This window comes from Corvus brachyrhynchos, unplaced genomic scaffold (assembly GCF_000691975.1).
Source record: "Corvus brachyrhynchos isolate BGI_N302 unplaced genomic scaffold, ASM69197v1 scaffold331, whole genome shotgun sequence".
NCBI classification, from domain to species: Eukaryota; Metazoa; Chordata; class Aves; order Passeriformes; family Corvidae; genus Corvus; species Corvus brachyrhynchos.
The window spans coordinates 3,765,526-3,787,668 of NW_008237229.1; the positions used below are offsets into that span (position 1 = coordinate 3,765,526).

General features: G+C 36.4%; 1 protein-coding gene across 3 annotated transcripts in view; it reads right to left on the reverse strand.

The window, feature by feature from the left end:
- CDH19 (cadherin 19) overlaps positions 1-20,465 on the reverse strand; it is a 117,204-nt gene extending 96,739 nt beyond the window's left edge. For 2 of the 3 annotated variants that reach the window (XM_008630084.2, XM_017729481.1), the window contains exon 1: positions 20,351-20,464. The gene's annotated coding sequence lies outside the window, so the exon portion shown is untranslated. Of the gene's footprint in view, positions 1-20,350 lie in introns of all 3 variants that reach the window. The other variant, XM_017729483.1, reaches the window with a different exon arrangement.
- Positions 20,466-22,143: the final 1,678 nt, after the last annotated feature.

Sequence of the window (22,143 nt, forward strand, 5' to 3'; positions counted from 1 at the left end):
ATGTGAATCATACTCAAGGTTGTTAACACGCTTTGCTGTTCAAAATACATGCCAACCAAAATAGAACTTTATTAAGTTCTTCCATCTAGCCTTCCTCCCAGCTATTCCCCTTTAAACAGATGACTTTTAAATGCTCTGTAATTAATGTTAACGTGGTTTAGTTAAAGCAGAGGAAGAGATCCTGACATGATCGATATCACAACACTTTATTCTCCAAAGCTGAATCAAATGACCTGTGAAAAGTACTTTCTATTTTTATAGCCTTACACCTTCATATCTGAAAAAAATGAGCAGAAAGTATAACCTGGGTCTAAAATGAAATTGCCTGTCCATCAACATCCAAAACTAAGATTCCCAACCTGAGTAGTTATTACAACCAGTAATGCAGAAATACAACTAAACAGATGAATCACTCTCAGGTGTTAATGCTAAAATGGAGGGATTGAAAGGAATGCTTATGATGTATTAAAATAAAATTATTTTAAATTAACTTCTACATTAATCTCTTACTCATGCTTACTAGAACACTGTACTGAAGAGCTTCCCATGATATGGGATCATAAGATGTTTCCAGCTATATAATTATCTCATTGCTTATTACTAGAAATAGTTCTAAAAGTGTTTTCCATTTTGTTTTTCTCTCCCCACCCCCCCTCCCCCCCCATTATGTACTCTGAGGGCATTGGTTCTCTGAGGGAAAACCCAAGCTATATGCTTTTATGTGCAGAAAGATTTTTCTTATTCACCAGGGTGGATAACCAGGATAATTGTGTGTGTAAAGGTAAAGGCTTGTATAAAGACAGGGCAGCAAATTTCAGCTGAGATATTCTGGGGCAGGTCACCTTTCCAAGTGTAGAAATAACTCTCCTTTCACCCTCAGTACACAGAGAGTCAAGGTTTCCCTTCTCTAATGCATGAGAAACACATCTGCCCGAACACAAGGGTTTTTTACTGATTTGTTGTAGAAAATCACAATAATGGTCATTAAGCCGACTCTCACAGAGAAGAAAAAGTAAATCTGTAATTCTTTGTTCTGTATGTGCAGTGCAGCAGTCATACACTGTCCTCATAACCGTAGTCTGGCACAAAACCAGCCTAGTTTCCCTCTGGGCTTACAGTCAAACATTTTGTACAGGCTAACAATAGAAAATGATTTCATAGGCACAGGGTCTGCCCTGAGCTCACCCAGAGGCTTAAAGCCATTCAGCAAGCTCCCTGTTCCACTCTGTCCTTTCCCCCTTGTGCCCTTCATTGACATCCAGAACACAAACCATCCTGACTAAATTTGATATTTATATGAAGTTCTCTCCTGCCTGCAACTCACAGATTTTCAGTGCCTTTAAATACCTAGCTGAAACCTCAGTATGAAAAATTGGAATTCTGAGACCCCACATCACATACCATGAATTCGTATACTAGGATAAAAATATGGTAGCTTCTTCAAAATTATTTTCTGTGTACAAGAGAATACTTTTTTTAAATGAAGCTTAGCCTTTGGATTGCAACTGTAGACTGTAGTGTAGTTGTTGGGTGCCATGAAGAACCCTCCTAAAATTTCAGTTCTCACCTGACAACACCTGTACATGGATGCAGTGGTGAGTTACACTGGTCCCACTTCTCAGACATGACTTGGGGTTGTTACTGAAAGAGGCTGTCTTTCCTCACTTCAAGAAAAGAAAAAAGAAAAGTGGGATTTTCCAGTTATTAAAGCACCCGCCAAGGACTCAGGCACTTGTTCTTCTAATGTGATACACACTAGAAATTGCCTCTTTTATGCATCACAGAGGTGTTCTTCACTGCTCCCTAAATATTCATATGGCCTTTTACACAGTGCTGGTACAGTAATTCAAACACATTTGTAATATACTCCACAGCATTTTCAGTACCTGCTGCTATTTATAGTAACTGCTGATGCTAAGTCTTTGGAATTACTGTGAAACAAAAAGGTTGTTTTTTTTGGGGTTTCTTTTCCGAGCATTACTTGGAATGATGTCTATTTTCCACTCAAACTGGAACATCTAAATGTGTTTTCAGATAGGAGGTCCCAGTTTCCTTCACTCACATTGCACACTATCAAGAGGCATCAATGATGAACACATAGAGTGGAAGGTAAAAACTGCTAAGTTACTTTGTGGACTGAGTAACACTGTGTAAAGTTGTAGAATCACAATTGTGGTATATCTTGGAGGGGAGAAGATTCCAAGGAAAGTGAAAAAAGAGAGACATATGTAGATCTTCTTTATGACCATATGATACATACAGTGAAAAAAAAGAAGCATAAATATGTTTTAATTATATTTACAATCAGAATATAAATTTTATTAGAATGCATATTATCTGCAAGTTTTTTTCAAGTTAGATTAAATTCTCAGCTGTGAATTGTACAAACTCACTTGGCACAAAGAAAACAAAATATGTTATGGAAATAATTGAGCACCCTTGCTTCAACACTGAAGAATTGCTGTGAGAGCTTTTGTGGGTTTTGAATCCCATGGCTTTTCTCTGTATGGACAGTCTCTGCCTCTGCCTGAGGTACATAAGATATGAGCTTCCCTTAGTACTCTGATAATCCTTTAGCACCAAAGTATCAGAACAACTAGATCTTGGAAATAAGATTTGCCTTCCCCAGACACCTCCAGCTGCTCTGGCTGAAGATGAAATTCTTTCTTTACAATAAATGTTTTTAAGAATTTGTGACAGGTGTGAGTATTACACATATGGGCATTTTGCTCATACTTGAAAGCAAATTGCTGTCAGACTACATAAGAAGAATCAGGAAAAAACAATAAACAACAAAACACCCTTCCCTGACTTAGTGGTCTCATTGCTCTGATGTATTCTGGGATACTTCTGAGAGCATATCCTCTGCATTTCAAGGATTCTCTAAAATAAAATATCTTTTGTACTTCATAAAATCATAAAACCACAGAATGTTAAAGGGGTTGGAATGGACCTTAAAGATCAACCCCCCACCATGGGTTCATGGACATCTCCCACTGGATCAGGTTGCTCAAGGCCTTACCCAGCCTGGTTTTGAGCACTGACGAGACTGGAGCATCCACAAGCTCCCTGAGTGACCTGTTCTAGTGTCTAAACACTCCACACTGAAAAATTTCTTCCTAATATCTAACCTAAATTTTCTCCTTTTTAATTTGTACCCATTACTCCTTGTCCCGTCGCTACAGTTCCTGATGAAAAGCCCCTCTCCTTCTTCCCTGTAGGTCCCCTGTAAAGTTGCTGTGAGGTCTCCATGCAACCTTCTCTTCTCCAGGCTGAACAGCCCCAACTTTCCCAGCCCGTGTTTGTAGGGGAGGTGCTCCAGTTCTCTTATCAACTTTGTGGTCCTCCTTCTGACTTGCTCCAACAGTTCCACCTCCTTCTTAGGTTGAGGACACCAGAACTGGACACAGCACTCCAGGTGGGGTCACACAAGCTCAGAGTAGAGGGAAAGAATCACCTCCTTCAACCTGCTGGCCACAGTTCTTTGGATGCAGCCCAGGATTCCATTGGCTTTCTGGGCTGTGAGTGCAGGCTGCCAGCTCATGGTGAGTTTTTCATCAACCATCACACTCTAATCTTTCTCTACAGAGCTGCTCTCAATCACCTCTTTGCCTTTTTTTTCTCTTGTTGTCTTTGGTCTTATAATTAAAACAGATAATCATTCTACTTCTTCTCTGCCTTAAGAGGATAATTTCCCAAATGCAAGAAATCAATAATTTTCTTTTCTTTCCAAAGCATTCTCTGTGAATTTGTAGATTTTACCCATTTTGTCTCTTTTCCCCAGTAATGTGTTTCTGCCATTCTGTGTCCTACAGGTTTTCACTGCTCAAGTTCTAGTCTCACAAAAGTTATATTCCCTCTGAGACAGATACTGTAATAAACCCTTTGAGAGCACACCAATTCCCAAGGGCATCACTGCTGCCTGATGAGAACACAGGCATGATGATCATTTTGTTCCTGGTCCCAGAAAGATTTGTTTCAGCTTCTCTTTGCCAACAGGAACTTCCACACTTTCTGAAACATTCAATGATAAGACAGGTAAAACATAAATGAATGGAACTTCACAGCCTGTATCTGATATAATAAACTGTGCTGGTATATGGGTTTTATTTGCTCTGCAGGGGAAGCTGAGGGTGATCTGAAGTTTTGATTGCTGGCTTCTTTGTTCTCTTAGATATTTGGGTTGCATGGAATACAATGTCTCAAAATATGCTATCAGGGGCATATTTCGAGCTCATTTCTAGCCATCCAAAGCATAAATTATGCAGGTACATTTTTTTGCTTTTTAAAGGAGTTTCAATTTATTCATGCTTATCACAAAACCCACTAGCCAGAGGAGGAAAGTTCATGCTAGAAATCAGTCTTAGTTTTTACACTTACAATAACTAAACACTGAAATCCTTTCATCAATATGCTGTTGAGGTCTGCCTCTGCAAGTCTTTAACTTTAGACTAAGAACTTTTCTAAAATAAATTTTATAGCTCCACCAGATGTTATCTATGCTCAGATACTGAAATACTATGTAAAAATGTAAAGCCTTAAGATAGATATAAGAATTATGGGATAAAATCTGTCACCTGAAAAGGTTAAATTAGGTGACCAAAAAGTCTAACCCTGTGGCTGGAAATTGATTAAAGAATAAGGATGCCTTGACATCTCTTTTCAACCTGGTCAGCCTTACCTTTGAAGAGAACTGTAAAAGAGACTGCAGAAGGTGCATTCCACACCATAAAAATAATCCATAATCCTTTATTTGGAGTCAATCTGATCTTCTATTGAGATTGACCTTAAAGTAGCTTTTCAGCAAGACCGAATAACTGCAATGCTAAATTAACATTACTAAAAATATAGTATATATAAGAAGGAACATTTTAAATTCATCCAGCTTTCTTCTACCTATTGATTTTTAACTAGTAACATTTTGAGTTGTATAAATTTGTTTTAGTCCTCCTTGACTTCCATAAGTGTCATTTTTAAAATTCCTGAACAGTTATTTCATCTCTCAGGAATACTTCAACATCACAATCTTCTTTGTGTGTGCATTCATTTGTCCCTAACAGAGGTCTCATGCAAGAGTGACTGAGAATGAAATTGCTTTCTAAAGTAGGAATTGTGTGTAAAAGAAAATACTCTTAAAAAGGAAGATCAAAATTTTCCTTAGTTCTTTTATCACTGTTCTTTTTGTCTATGAGGAAATACTGGTTTTCTCTACATGGAGGACAGAGGACCTCAGAAAGATTCCAAGCAACCATTTAAAAGCAGCAGACCTTTAGGGACTCATACACCCCTGAACTGGAGGAAAGAAATTGTTAAAGTGAACATTTTCCTTCAGGAGAGTAAAATAAAAACAACTGGAACATATAATAGAATCACAGATTCATGGATTTGTTCTGGTTAGAAAAGACATTAAGGCCACTGAATCCAACCAATTAGCCTAACACTGTCAAGCCCACCATTAAACCATGCCCCCAAGTGTCACTTCTACATGCATTTTAAATGTCTCCAGGGATTGGCCTTGGCCCATCAATCCAGTCTGTTCAAATCCCTCTGCAGAGCCTTCCTACCCTCCATCAGGCCAACACTCCTGCCCGGTTTGGTGTCATCTGCAAACTGATTGAGGGTGCACTCAGTCCCCTCATAATCATATCCAGATTATAGGTACTAGATGTTACACAGGACCAGCTTCAACACTGAGCCTGGGGGAAACCCACTGATGACCAGCCACCAGCAGAGTACAACTCCATTCACCACCACTCTCTGGGCCTGCCCAGACAGCCAGTTTTTTTACCCAGTAAAATTTTTTACCCATGCTGTTTAGAGCACAGAATGTGGTTGGTTGGAAATCCAGTCCTTGATGGTTATCTCTCATTCAGCTGATGCTGCTTCAATTCAAAATCCAAACACCTCAGCTCAAATAATGACACAAGGTATATCAGAACAATACTGTATGCTCATGTACTTAAAACAAAATACAAGATATTCTAACGCTGATTTAGTATTATTATCATGATTAAACAAGTAGAAGGGAAAAATGAGAGTAGTAGATGCAGTTACAACAATGTCAAAGGAGAATGCAAATCTGTTTCTTATATTACTGATTTAATTTGTATTCAGGATTTAGAATTTACTGATGAATATTTTTGTCATATCATCCATCATAGTCTGGCACTAGAGAGAAGGAAGATAGAAAAATTAAAAACCTGCTTGTTACTGTAAACTAAAGAGCATGAACAACATCCATCAAAGACAGACAGAAGATAAAAGTGATTGCCAAAGCCAAGTGAACTATGCTGATTTTCTTTTAAACATTTATTAAAATTCTCTAAATGCAGATCCACTTTCCTCTAGTAAATATTTATTTTTATTTATTTTGCCATGGACTGGAAACTGTGAACAGTGATAAATTAGTTGTAAAGGTGTATAATTTTACTCTTGCTTTTATAAATACATTTACATCTTCTACTGAAGTGGTATTTTTTATCTCTGATTAGCAGGGATGTATCCTATGTCAGCTGTTAAGTAAGATGCTCTTTCCTTTTCTTTGCTGATACAGTCACAGAACAAGGCATAGGCCAACAGTGGAGGACAGATACTGTGCAAGGGATCTGCTACAAAATTAGCTGCTGCCAGTGGAAGTGTTTTCATTGATTCAGTAGGCTTTAGATTAAGCTAGAGATCAACTCCTTTGTACCATCAAACCATAAATATCTGAGCTTTTACTTACAGAGAAATACATGCATTTATTTCTTAAGAAGTGGTCTGAATTCCAGTCTTTTTCTAACTGGAGTTAATGCAATCATACTCTCAGACTGTGCAGTATCAAAATATATACTAGAATTAAGTCATTCATTCTAGCCTTTTAGATAAAATTGCAAGGTATAACATTCCTGATAGCAGTGCTACTGGGCCTTAGACAGCAAGTGCAATGATGGTGTAAGAGTGTAAAAGCTGTGCTCTGACACATAACACACCATTGTTTGCTTTGTTTTCTCCTAACAAAGAAAAAACAGATGTGCACAAAACAAAATTCAAAGGGTCGTACTGAGAGGCAACTCAAGTAGCTTTACCCAGCACTGAACCAACAAGCGAAGGGTAGCTCAAAAAGAGGAGCTCTTTTGACTACAGAGGAAAGAAGAGAGAAATGTTTTTGTGGAGCTATACAATTAAAGCAGAGATGAAAAACAATTAGGAGGTTTGAAGAGGGTGAGTAGAAGTCAAAGAAACTGTCATAAGCTTATCCCATGTTCATGTTAATGAAAAGCAGAGGGACTATGTGAAAACAAAAAAAAAAGACGTTTGACAGGAAATTATATTCATTGTAATCTAGAGCAGTGTAATGCACCTAGCAGGGAAGAAAGCAAATCCATATAAATTAATAGATTTAGAATTTGTTTTAATCTAAGAGGAATAAGATCTATGTGTCAACACAGGCAGAATGTCGAACTTGGTTTCTCAAAGCAAATAAGTGCTCAGAAAAGCTAACCATTTTTATTTAATTATGAGAGGGTAGAGAATAATAAGAGAAAGTGTGTTAGAGTAAGCTGACACTCATTTTTAGAACAGGACTGATTTGTACTACATTATTGAAGTTTTGTGTCAGCAAAGCTCCATTAAATCCTATGCTATCACAGAGTACAGATAGACAGCAGGCTGCATCACATTTTGTTTGCAGCAAAAGAGTTCGTCTCTCAGCAAAAACATGTTGGTTGATGGCATAGTATTCTCTGCAAGAGACTTCTACCTCTACAGCTGTTTGCTCTACAAGGTCAAAAATACTCTCTTCAGCTTCTTCTGAAGAAGGGCTCTGGGAGAAACTTCAAGATTGCTGTTTCTGCACTGGGCCCTCAGGGCTATGCTAGGATGAATATTCAGATGTTAACCTCATTTAACTTTGGGTGTCTGATTCAGAAGTTGACAGGCCCTTAGATTCTTTGCTGAATGTTGAATCATTCTACAAAAAAAAAAAATTTTAACACATTTGAAGGCAAAATTAAATTTTCAGTCTTTTAAGGTAGGTTTACAAAGTTTGACCATATGTTAGGTTTTTGTGCGGCAATACCACACCAAATTTCCCTGTTAGACCTTTCAAACTATCATATCTTAGTGGTGCAGTTATGTAGAAACCTGAGATGACTTAAGACCTTTCTACCTTCAAATGGGAAAAAGCAATATTCCGCTCCCCTACCTCTGCTGCTTCAACATTTCTCATTGTACAGCCCTTCCCAACCTTGAGCCAGCAGCACTCTCTCTGCAGTAAATCAATTCAATAAACTAAATCTGGCTGAAAAAACCCCAGCAACAAACCACAAAACACAACCCCCCCAGCAAAAACAGGAGAGTATTTTTGTCTTGTTATGACAAGCAGAATAGGTTTATCAACTCCTTGCTTTCACAGACTCTTACCTGCATTTACCTTCAAGAGCAGATGTGTCAAAGTGGACACAAGAGAAGTGAGATTCCTGCACAGAGATGAATGCAAATATGAAGTGGGAAAGAAAGAGCTGGAGAAAAGAGGGGAATGATTGAAGCAGGAAGAAGAGAGAGATACCTCAATCCCTTGAAGCAGCAATGTTGTCTCATTGAGCTACATCCAAAGAAGGAATGAAATCCTATTTTATGTCACATGTATTTTCTCCTACTTTCAGTTTTAAATATGTGGTAATTTTGATTAAATTATCAGATAAGTAACACATCATAATTACTATGTAAGTTCCCATTTCCCAATTTTCAAAGCACTTATATACCAATAGAGTGAAGTCTGAATAGTGCTTATGCTTAGTCACTAATTCAAATCAGAAATTAAATATAAATAACTCCACTGCCTCCTGGAATGGATGGCATTTGCTAGTTTTCTTGAAAACGGAACTTTATTTTAGTTATGCTGCTGGGGTTACAGGAAGTACACTGCAGTAAAAGATTCCTAACTCAACAAGACTGACACAGAGAGAAGTCTGTATTAAACATAGTCATATACAAATAAAATATAAGAAATATTCTACTTTGCTCTGCCTAAACATGCTTCCATTCTCTATGTGAGATTCATTTTGTTCATTTCTCTTTGGAATCTAAAACATAAACTGTTAACATTTCCAAGTGCCTCTTTTTCTGCTGAAGTGTAAATTCAAGATTTAGCTTTCATTTAGATGTTAACTTCATTCATATTCAAAGCAGGAGACTTCTCCCTAGAGCTAACAAGCACCTTAGGTTCGTGTTAGCCTGCCAATGTTTTATGCTGGGTCCTTAATCAAGAGCTCAGTTGTTGTGTGCTGATATTGGGAACATTGAGCAGTGACTTTGCAAAGGAGTTTGCCTCAGTGTTGAAAAACGGAGTTAACATCAGTGTGAAAACAAACCAAGAGCTTGGATAAAGAACTGACCTTGAGATCACCCTAAACTCTACCAGGGCATCAGCAGGGCATTGCAATAGTCAAAAACCAGTAGAGAATCACCAAAATGCCTTAGTACAGAACGAAGTCTAACCCTGGAAGAAAATTATCTTTCCAAATGCCTTTCATTCTCAGTCTCTTCGATGATGTTCCCAAAGAATTTTAGTTCTGAAGATAAATTTCTTCATGGAAACTTGCCTCCCAGGAAAAGAGCTGCTACAGGTATCGCAGCGATTTTTGCAAGTGCTATGGAAGAGATACTGGACGTCAAAAGTGTAAGTATCTCTTGATTTGAGTTAGATAAGCATCAATGAACTACAGATTAAAATGTTTTCCCATATAGGAGCCAAGCGGAATTTTCAGTCAAACAAAATTAAGTTTTTGTGAAAAATTGCAAAAGCATTTCAAAAGACTAGGCTATGAGTTCTTATACTGCATACAAGTGGTAAACTCTTGCCTGTTCTCTTCAGAAGTTGAGAGATAAAAATCTGTGTGTGATGGGAAAAAGATATCAAGCAGTTGAATGTTTATGGTATTTTTTCTGACTTATGTCATTAAAAAGGTAAATCTATGGGCATATAGCTAAGAAAATATGTCCTCCTTTAAAACATTATGCATATTTGGTTAAAACATAAAATGTATCTGCATAAATGGAGAACTTCCTTCAAATTTCAAGAGTTGAATCAAAAGCTCTTCAGTTTGTGAAAGAAATTGATAGGTGTTGGTGATAAATTTTGATTCTGAAGAATATTTTGTAGCATTAAGGATCTACGAGTAAATAGAAAATTAGAGCAGATCTTCTGTAAAAAAAATAATAAAGCCATAGAACAAGGTTCAAGGTTCAAAAATAGAGTTATAAATGAGTTCAAGAGATTCCTAGGGTATAATTGTTTCTCAACAAGGAAGAAATTGATGGATATGATGAAAAGGTGAGAAGTTGAATTGTGGGAATAAGATAAAGCTAGGGGAAAAAAATACACATGCTGAGTTGCTTGGGTGCTTTGTAGTTCAAAAGTGTTTCATGTTCACTAACCTCTGATAGAATTTTTTATCAGTTTGATTTGATTGTACTTCAGGGTGCACTGTGGCAGACTTTTGCCAGAGCTGCCCATTGCTTCAGCAAGAGCTGTTAGCTAGAAAGTGCTATGCTGTCTTTAATTATTTCTCTTCAAATATGAAGCTCTATTGTATGTATTGTGCATTATTTTTAAATAAGATTCAAGCCTTTGAGAAAGCCACATGTGGACAAGTTTGCTGAGGCAATCCTAGGTTTTTGTATGCTATTTTAGAGGACATGTTCTCTTTTTCTCTTTTACACGAAGATTAATGTGACTTGGTTGTCATTTTGTCAGTCAGACAGCCCAGGATTTTGCAATTGTTACATGTTTGTTCAAGTCGTATCATCAGCCTGGTAACCCATTTTCACCGTCTGAGTTGTGACAGCTACTGTTTGAAAACAAACTTGCTGGTTTGACCAAAGATTTGGTGACTTGGTCTGATAATAATGAAAGAAAAATTGGTGACAAATCTTTCTTGCTGTCCATCAAGAATAGGTGAGTGGTGGAAGTGTACACGTGATAGATTCTTTCTCTTCTCACTTGCTTTGCTTTTTGGAAGACAAATATGGTTCTTCTGACTTCTTTCAGTAGGGTCCAGTCCTCTAACCAGGTCCTCTTTACATTGATTGGAGCCAAGGAAAAGTTCAAAATGTGTATACCAAATTACAAATTTAGTAATCTTTAATTATAATGATGAAAAGCACAGGTTTGCTTTTGCTTTTTGAAATATTCTTTGTTTCCTAAGCTTACTTTCCTGTTGTTTTCATCTGGAACAGCAACAGATACATAAGAGTGTCACTTGTCTCTAATTATATAGACTGTATTGTCTGATTTCAATTGAGGTAAATTCTGTGAGGGTATTCATACATAAACTCAGAGACTTGTTCTTTCCAATTACAGAATTAAGAGAGGCCACAGCTAAAATCAGGAAAGAAATTTGGCAAAAGAGAAAAGGGAACATTGTTTGCCTCTGTCTCTAATCTTTCACTTGATTTTTTCTGCTTTATCTATATCCCTCTCCATGCTCTGTCATTATGTTACACAAAAAAAATGAATATCTGAACCTGGGAAAGTCAAAGCTTGGTTTTTGTTTGTTGCTTTGCTTATTTGTTTGAACACAAGAACCTTAGGATTTATTAATCATCCCACCCTTCTGAAGCTGTTCAGTCTGGTTATAATATGAACTTTCTTTTCTGAAAAGAACTTTTTTATGTATATTGTGAGCTCTCACTGGAAACAGAGAAGAAAACGCTCCTCTCAGGTTGGATTTGTATTCAGCCCATACTGAGCACTGTGGCTGTGATCCAGCAAAGCATTTAAGGTTAGTTTATCTTTAAGCATAATCCCATTGAAGTTAGTGGCATGATCCATGTACTTAAATTTAAACGCATAGTTGAGTGCTTTGCTGGATCACAGCCAGAGTACTCAGTACCTTACAGGATTGAACACTCTCTTTTCTTTGACACTGGCCTAAGGCAAGATATACAGACACGTGTGAATATATGTTCCTTACAGAATAGAGGTTAAACACAGCATTATTCTCAGATTCTTTCATATTCCATTCAATAGAAGATATTCTCCAGTTTCTTAAAACTCTTGCCAGTTGTATTGAAAGTGAAAACATTACAATTCCAAAAGAGTCTAACCTAGACTCTCACTTTCCTTTCTCTTTTTTGATCATGCTGAATTTTATAGCTCAGGAGATCCGGGTCAAGTTGGTGTTCTGAATGAAGGTAATTTGTTAACACACATTTAAATCCCTGCAATGTTCTGCTGACAAAGGCTAACTTAATACGCAACAGATTCAACACCTCTCCAGTGGTGGCATGCATTTTAAGTGAAAGTGCTTTTTACAGTTTGGAATAACTTGAGCCATTCAGGGTTGATTGGATGTCAAGTGCTTCAGGTAGCTGAAGTTATACATTTCTGTACAAGTTTGTTTAAGGCTGGTTTGGATAGTAAGACCTACTGTCCCACTTGAAATGTGGGGATATCTTGAACATTTGTACATCAGAAAATATGCAATCCACTGTAGAAACAGTCTCCATCAGATTAAACCAACTATAATGCCTATAAATAAAACTATATTGTTACTGAAAATATTTTTTTTATTGGATGAATCACAGAATATTTAAAGGTGATATCAAATCCGACTAATGTGAATAAGTTTGGATGCAAACATGGATTCACTTGAAAGGTGTTTTTCTTTTCCTCCTTCCTAATGTTTTCTTTTTTTCCCCTCTTAAGCACCCTTTTACAATTCAAAGTCCATATTCCTTATCTGAATATCAGCCAATCAGACTTTGTATCTGTACAGACTAATGATACATTCCAAGTATTATTCTCTTGATTATAAAGCCTGGTTTGATGGGATACAATTACTTTTCTGTTCTCAATGACCCATTGAATGATGACATTACTCAGAATTCCATTTAGATGATGCAAATGACCTAATCAACTTGTCTTCTGCCTTGGCAGTAACTGAACTCAAATGTCAAAGAAAACTTAGTAAACAAAATCTTCCTTTTATGTAACTGAAATTGTGCTATGGGAAGCTTATGGATATTAGTTATGAAATTGTCATATTTCTTTTATTTGCACGACATAGGTGTACACAACCATACACTGGCATCTCAGGAGTTTGCATTCTAAACAAGAAAGAAAAATGTAGAACAAATAAGGAAGATTACATTATATTAGCTCTGCAACACAGCTATTTTGTTTCACTTTCCATAACAAACTATGTCTTAATTCAAATTTTGTACAAAGTTTACAATGAAGCAAATATTTCTCCTCTGCTTTTTCAAGTGCTGATCATAGAGAAATCAAGAGTACTTGATCCATTACATTTAAAGCATTGGTGTGATAGATAATTTTCTCCTTTTTTTCTGGATACTAAGCATGCACACATTATTATCTGTAAGAAATGTTACAGATTTTTGATGAAAACATTCACCATTGGAGAGTCTGTGGCTCAATGATGCAGGGCTCTCTCTTTCATATCAGTGAAAATAAGGTTATTTTTACGTAACCAGTGCCTTCCAACAGAAAAATTCTTATAGGCATCACATTATCAACTACCTCAAAATGTATGAATCTAACATGGAGATAGAATTTTCAAATTTGAATTTTTTCAACCACTTCAATGAACCACTTAGGGACTAGTGTGAAGGTCTGATTTCTAAGTTCACCACAGCACCACATTTCGGGATTTCTTCAAGAATTAAGATTGCAGCAATTAGAGGAACAAATAGTGAATATAGGTAACCCAAATAAAATTTAAAGTAGAACGATATTGACTTTTACTTTTTTACATCTCAGTTGTGATGTTCAAACTCGAGTTTTCATAGTTATAAATATCAAATAATAAATACTGAAGGGTTAACAGACTGATGAATAAGTTTGGTTTAATACCTATCTCAAAAAATTATATTAAAAATATTTTCTATACTGTGGAATTAATCCATAATTTTAGAAGTTGTATACTAGCTTAAGCACTGTATTTATACCTTTGATCTGACATATCTTCCATTTACAGGTGTCAGTCCAGTTTATTAACTTCTACTTATGGTCAGCAGCCCAAAATGATAAACCAGATTTTATTTTTGTGCATAAGTATGCTTATAGATGCAAATACATATGAAAAATATTTGTTATCTTTAGTATAGAAAGTCACCCAGAAACATTCTGAAAAATTCAAAGCATGATAAAATTTATTAAATACAATTAACTTAAAATACATTGTAAAATTTAAAGATTAACGTCAGCCTCACTATTGCTTATTTCGCATGTGGTCCTCAAACATTTTTCTTATTTCCTGCCTCCTTTTTTCTCTCAATATTATTTGAAATAGGAATAATTAAATTTAAGATCCCAGTGAGTCTACCACAACATTCATGGGAATCAGATAATAAACGTCCTATAACAGCCAAGCCAAGTCATCAACATTGTTTTACTGCAGCTTGATGTTTTTTGCCATAAAGATTACTGTGTTTCCCACACATAAAACTGTGTTGACTATCAGTCTTACATGTACCAAGCTTTTGCTTCACCTTTTTTTCCTTCTGTGGTACTCCTTGCCTTCAATTGAATATTCTATGATTCCTTGGTGTTACGATCTTTAAAAGAAGTGGTAAAATTTTCAAAGCCTTAAGCTCAAAAAGAAAAAATAAGCTAGTTTTTTGATATTTGCAGGAAATGATAGTTGGATTTTAGACAACTTTATTAATCATGGGTGGTTGGACTCCATCTTTTGGCTACTCATTTCATATTTGCAAATTAAAAGGACAGGACACTGAGTGTATAAAGAACCTCTTTTCCTTACTGAAACAGCCATACATAAGTATCCTCAAGACTATTCTTTTCCCTGGATTTGATACATAAGTGGCGTGTGACAAATTAAATCATGAGACAAGTTGTCCATCCGATGTAACAGAGACCACACAAACCAAGATCTCCTTTGGAACCCAGAATCCAAGAAAGGTCCCAGTCAGAGTCTGCTTTATTCATTATCATCTTGTCTGTCCTGGGTATTCCAAACCTTGACATCTCACCTTTTTTTTTTAACCTAGGGATTTTGCTTTTGTGTTTTCTGACAAACTTCCTGAATTTTATGACAAAAAACCCCCAAATCCTAGGTTGATTATATCTTTTTTGCTTGTAGCCTAATGAGAGATATGCTTATATAACATTGTTAGCTTAAAAATTTAAAAGAATTAAACAAGTTGGGAGGGGTAGATATATTTTTCTTTCCCCTACAACATCGCAAATCCAAATACTATTTTTGTGTGTGAGTAGGACTGAGGAAATTAAAGAATATATGCACCTACCTCCACATATACACACACATATAGACTGTTTAGAAAAAGCGAACAAAAAGTATGTTCCCTAAACATTATTTCATAGAGCACAATGAAAGTGTTGTATGTATTTCAATAAAGCAATACGTATCTCAATAAAGGAGATGTTTCAAGCAATTTGGCCTGCTATTTACCTGGGATAAGATGCTTGGTTCTATTACAACAAAATCTTTCAGGTCTTCTGTGCTTTTTTTTGTTGGATTCTTACATTTCTTCCACGAGTCTCTGAATTTAGAATGAACTAGCAAGGTCTGAATAAGTTACATACCAGGAAATGGAACATGCAAACTTTCTTTCCAAGAAGAAAACTACTTCTAATACAGAAATATGGTTTTACAGTAATATTCAATTGATGACTGAAAGTTAACAGAGTTAAATATAGAAAATTGTTTCAGTTAAGATTTGTTGTCATTGGCTAAACAGTAAATCATCATTTTTTAATTTTTTTTAAATGTGGAAGGACATAATCACACAAGGCCTATTGTCAATGATTGTTTAAATAGCTTTGTCATTTCCCTGTTGCAGCACACAAGCAGGGTTATAGCTGTGGAAGAATTGAAGTGTAATATTGCACTGGAAATGTATTGGTGGACTTGAAGAAAAGTCCCGAATAGTTTTGTTTTGCTTTGTTTTTCCATTTGAGTATTTCTTTGTTTTATATAGAACTTTACTTAAGAGAGTTGTCACTAATGCTTTAATCAAAATCAACAAGAACTTCTCTGTGCTTCTTGTTATCCTCCTCTGATATGGATGTACTCATTAACTTTTGTAAATGTAGCCAATTATACTAAAGAAATACCAGACTTCACTTTACTGACTTGTACTATCAGGAAGTGATCTTCAGTGTCCCAGATAGGTTACTGCACACTGGTATAACAACCACAGCCAAACTTAATGAAAGACAGTCTCAGCTGAGAGTATTCCTACTCTCTCATCTCACTTGGTTATCCTTAGTTATACTCAGATAAATATGTTGTGCAAGTATAAGATCTGATTTTTAATAAATCATTTAAATAACTGTAAAATTTTACCTATAAAGTTGGTAAAAATGCATTTAATATTTAAATTATTGTGTACATTTGGCATACTTCAATATTCCTTTACAGCTGCACTAGTGTATTAATTCCGTATTTGCATATAAGAAAGTCTTGAAAAAATGGATTTATAATCAGGAAAAAAGTAAAACACAACAAGAAAACCAGTGCATATACAAATCCTCATAATGGGCTTTTTTTCAAGTACACTGAAGATAAAAGTAACAGATCTCCAATCTATTCTAATTCTTGGCATGAAGGCTTCTTTATTCATGGATCATTGACCTGACAGACTGAAAAGGCAATGACTTCTATTTCTTTTGGTGACTTACATCAGTCTATTGCAAGGAAAATAGACAAAGCATTCAGATTTGTGTGTACCGGCATCAGATTGAACTCTGCTAATGGCTGTGTTTGTCTTCTCTAGGAAGAGTGGGATTATATCCCATCCACTGTGTGCACTGTTGCTGGATGTGTTGTTCATAAATGCACTTGTAGAATCAGTTGTACAATTTTTAAGTACTGTAATATACTAAAGCTTCTAGGCAAATAAGCTTTACAGTGAGGCAACTAAGCCATCTTGTTCTTTAACAAATTGATAAAGGGGAATCTGGGTATTTCTTTACATTCCTGAAGAGGCACAAGGAATGAATATTTGTGGCTATTATCTCACAAACAAGTGAATTGAGTCATCCGACCGAACACTAAGCATGGCTAGGCAGGTAGTGTGAAGAAAACCACTTTTTCAAAGGAAAATGCAACTCAGTTTGCTTCCATGGGAGGGATAACTCTGGGATGAGACTACAGAAGAGAACTATTAGACTGTGAAACATACATTTTCGTTGCTTATTCTGTTAGATTTGCAATTTCATAGCGTAGTCCATAGGAAAATATGACAACAACCTTCCCAACCCATGCTGTCTGCATACAAATACTCATCCTTCACAGCAGCCATAAAACTTTCACTCATTTTTTATTTTTCTTTAGGATATTGTAATTACTGTGGTGAGGTGGACTTTGTACCACCATTGTAGAAGAGTTAAATGTATCCCAGACTTAAAAAATCTCCAAACCACTATGCTCTGTGGCATGCAAGGATAAAAATATGATTCCACTGTAAGGAAGAGAAAGACCGGACATGGATACTGATTCCTCTTCCATGCTTCCTACATGTTCTTTTCCTGGGGAAAAAGAGGAGTTTTTACTCCTTTCTTTTACATTTTAAAACATGACCCTTGCAGCAGGCCAGCTTAGGGGAGGTAATTGGACCCAGCCATGTCATGACCCAAACCCAGAATGCAAGGTCCCTTTGTTTAGTCAGCCTTACAGGTACTGAAGGGAGAAAAGGGAATGGGCAAATACCTGAGTCTCTTCTCAATCTCAGCATACATTAGAAGATCAAAAAGTGTCAATTATTATAAAACTAGTGTGACATTTTGCATAGAGGCCTATAATTATTGTTAGAAATGGAACAGAAAAATCACACTCCTATTTGTCTTCTCAGAACTGAAAGAGAATTCATTAATCATTCAGAACCATGATCTGCTGTTATATCACGCTTTCCATTGATCAAATGGATCTGTGATTAATTGGGTTAATTGATTTTGTTGCTTAAAGCTGAGCTACTTTGGCCATGGAATAATTTTAATCTCTAGAACTAATTCTCAGAGAATAAATAGGGCTAAAAGAAAATATTATCTTCTGATGATTAATATTGTTCTTCCAGTGACCAGCCAAATTACTTTCTGACCAGTTTGTACCTAGTTAATCTTGTTTTGAACTGAATATAGTGATAATGATCAAGGGAGGCATGATATGACTTGTAACATTTTCTGTGTTTATGTCATGAAGTTGAACTGAGAAATAAAGTCTATGAAAATAAATGGGAAAAATCTTTCTTAATATATTCACTTTTCTCATCCTAGCTGTAAACCATTAGAAATAGATATGTATTGTTTCCCTGGACCATAAGACTTCTGAATGCAATGAAAATAAAAATGAAGCATAAAAGATAATAACTTGTTAATTGCCAGCATTTTTTATCTCATCAATTAATAATTAATTTTAAAATTTGTATACTTTTTCCCTAAAATGAAATAAATTCCAAAATGGAAGGTAATTTCCATCAAATAACTAAAACTTGGACAAGCAAATCAAATATAAAAATGTCAAAGTGTAATACTTTAATAAATTAAATGCCTTTTTTCCCTTCCTGTGTAAGAAAAAGCAATTTGTGAATACCTACATTTCTTCACTTATTCATATTGCTTTTAACAATTTTTTTAAAAAATTAAAATTTCATTAGAACATTCCCCCATATCTGTTAGCAATTGCCTAAAGAGAAACAATTTTTAAAGAAAATATTTTAGCAATCAACAGCAAATTAAAACAAGCAATTTTTGAAGGTTTTGAAATCTGTGTGTTCTCATGGTTGCTGGATCATACCACTTCAAGTGGATCTAAAATCATCTACACTGGGGTGAGTTTAAAATGTCCTCAGTGACTCCTGAATCAGTGTCAGTGAATCACACTTTAATACTCAGCACTGTCTGGTTCTGAACCTAACAGCAGAGTGGATAAAAGTCTATGATTTCTTTTAAAAACTCTCCTATTATATTTGGAAGTAGATCAGAGCCTGGTATAACATATTGCAAATTCTTTGATTTCTGCTTTCAAATGCCAGTGTTTCTGAGAAAATTATGCCTATTCTATTAAGTATGTGCCACACTGTAGTCACCATAGACTGTAATTTTTATATTTCCCCATAAATAGGATCTGACATAATGCAGAGCCAAACCTCAAAGTGTTCTTTATCTTCCAGATCTTACACAAGCTACTGAGCTTATAGGTCAGGATTTGAAGATGGTTTCAAAACCAGATATTGAAGAATAGATAGAGCCAAGATTCATAATTGAAAGATAATGACTGAGGCATTCATCTGTGAAGTGTATGCATGTTTTCAATTAGTTCCAAATGTTCTTTACACAGTTTAATATATGAGACAGGTTGGACTGTTGTTGTGGTTTAACCCCAGCTAGGAACAAAGCCCCACACAGCCACTCACTCACTCCCCAGCGGGACTGGGGAGAGAACTGGAAGGGTGAAACCTGGAAAACTCATGAGTTGGGATAGAGATGTTTAATTGGGAAAGCAAAAGCCGAACACACAAGCATAGTAAAACAAGGAATTAATTCACTGCTTCCCATGGAGACAGGCAACTGTTCAGCCATCTCCAGGAGACCATGGTCCCATCATATATGATGGTGATTTGGGAACAAACACCATCATTCCAAATGATGACACCTCACCTCCTTCCTCCTTATTCCCACATTCTATATACTGAGCGTGATGTCATATGGTCTGGAATATCCCTTTGGTCAGTTGGGGTCACCTGTCCCGGGGTCACCTGTGTCTCCTCCCAGCCTCCCACACACCCCCAACTTTCTCACCAGTGTGGCTGTCCAAAAAGCAGAAAGGGCTTCGGCTCTGTGTAATCCCTTCTCAGCAATAACAAAAACATCTCTGTATTATCAACCCCGTGCTTAGCACAAATCCAAAAAACAGACCCATATCAGCCACTGTAAAGAACAACTACTTCAGCCAAAACCGGGACATCTAGAAAACTGTACAACCTTTCAAACAATAGAGATGATCTTTAGGACAGCTCAGACATTTTGAAATTGGGAGAAAAACCATGAAAAATTAAAGTGAAAGGAGGAAAACTAGGAACCTGCTATCCATTATGAGGGAGTAACAGTAAGGCATATTGAATCACAGACCCCCTTTTAAGTGAGCACCTGCTTTCTCAGAAGAGTGGAACGCCTTTTCAAGACCACTTTACATGCCCTCGATCACCATCTATACCTATATAAACCCATCCTAGGCACAAAGAAATAAAGGTTTTGCTGCTCTCATGACCAAGATTCTGTCTTGAAACAGACCACGCAAGCAAATAAGACCCAAGTTTAAGAGAGAAGGAAGAGAGATGTGCAAAGGAAAAATAAATGCTGTACCTGCACTCTTCATTTAATGAGTTGCCTCTTTCTGTGAAGGAATTCCTCCTAGATACCCTTTTCTCTGCTTGGCTGTGTCTCAGCATTCAATCATGTTGTACATCATTTATCAGTACCAGCTCTGGGAGATAACCAGCATCTGTGAGACGCGTGGTGTGTTTTGGATGAAAGCTCTCCCTGTTGCCTTTAACAATGCCAATTGTTCTACATCCCCAGTGTTCTGCACTTGTCTTTGGTGGTTAGAAACAGCATTCCCAGCTGCAGTGGGAAAGGGTTTTGAATAAATATTAGGCAGACAGCAAACATGCTATATATAAGTTTTGCATGAATGGTATTTTAAACTGTGAATAACATAGTAGGTTTGAAAATTTTTATGAGTGTCTAAATTAGGAGCCTACTTTCTTAATTGTCAGAAGGTTTCTAAGGAAAAAAACATTATTGTCCTATGATTTTTAGTCAATGAAAAGAGTCAGGCATTTCTCCTTCAAGATACTGAATTCAGACCTGAGATCTCAGACCCTGGAGGCTCTCACATTTTAGATACATGTCTGACAGCAGTTCTATCCACACTACACTTTGGTAGAAGCAATTTCTTCCTTCAAAAATATCTACATAGTTTTGTGTCACAATATGATAGCTCCTCTGGTACAAACCAGAAGGAACTTCCTAATGCATACAGAGGTCTGACTCATCTCTTGCCATGGTGTCCAAGCAAGCTGCCTGTGGCTGCTCTGATAGCAAGAAAAACAGCTGAGAGCTGTAAGAAGGACACTGCCTCAAGATCTCTGTGTTCCCTGTTTGGAAGTCACATGCATCCAAAGCTAAGAAGATGGAATAATTTCTCAATTTCCACTCTAACCTTAACATGGGGAGTTTCTGGAGGTATCCTCCAGATGGGAAACTACAAATGTACGTTTTGGCACACAGAGGTGTTATGTTCACCTTTACCTTTTCAATTGCAGTTGTGGGGGACAGACACCAACACCCAGTGGAGGGATCCCACAACTCCTCAAATATACATGCTTACACAAGTGATTTGTATAATAAGACTGAAGTATTATAATGAAAATCAAGCTAGGATGGTACCACAAAAAATGTGCTGGAGCATCTAATTTAAGGGCTTACACTCTGAATTGTTTTTTGAGCAACTTGCATTTTCTCATTGACATTTTGGAGCTTATTATTAGCTTCATAGATGAGATGACAGGGACCTGACATACTGGTTGTCTTCACAGTTGCTCAAAGACATTTCCACTGTAGAAGAATCTGTCCAAAACCAGGCCTTTACTCTTTCTATTAATTTGAAAGTTTGAAAGTCAAGGACATGACAATACCAATGGCTGCAAGTCCAAGGAAATTAGTCCTTTTTTTTTTTTAATTCTGTTTCCAGTTTTATTATGCTGTCAAAATACTTGCTACAAATTTTTTCTTTTGAGTTGATTTTGTTATTGCCTTGGACTTCAATAGCTATTCTGCAATCACAAAAATGGAGGTTGTCAAGGAGAACTGATTTTCTGCTTAACTACAGGCTATTTATCATTCTTGAACTGTATCTCTGTATATTTGCTGAGACATAGGTACATCAGTCATCTGTCATGTGCTGGTTTGCTGCTAGATCTGGATTGTCCCCTTTTATTTTCTTTCCATGCACAAGGATGAAAGGACAAGTCTGTGGCCACTTTAGCCTTGCCCTAAGGTATTGCAAGGGCACAACTGAGAAGTAATACCAAGTTCTGCAATCCAGTGACGTTTCCATGTCATCCACTTCTGAGCTACGTGCTTTGTCTTAAGTC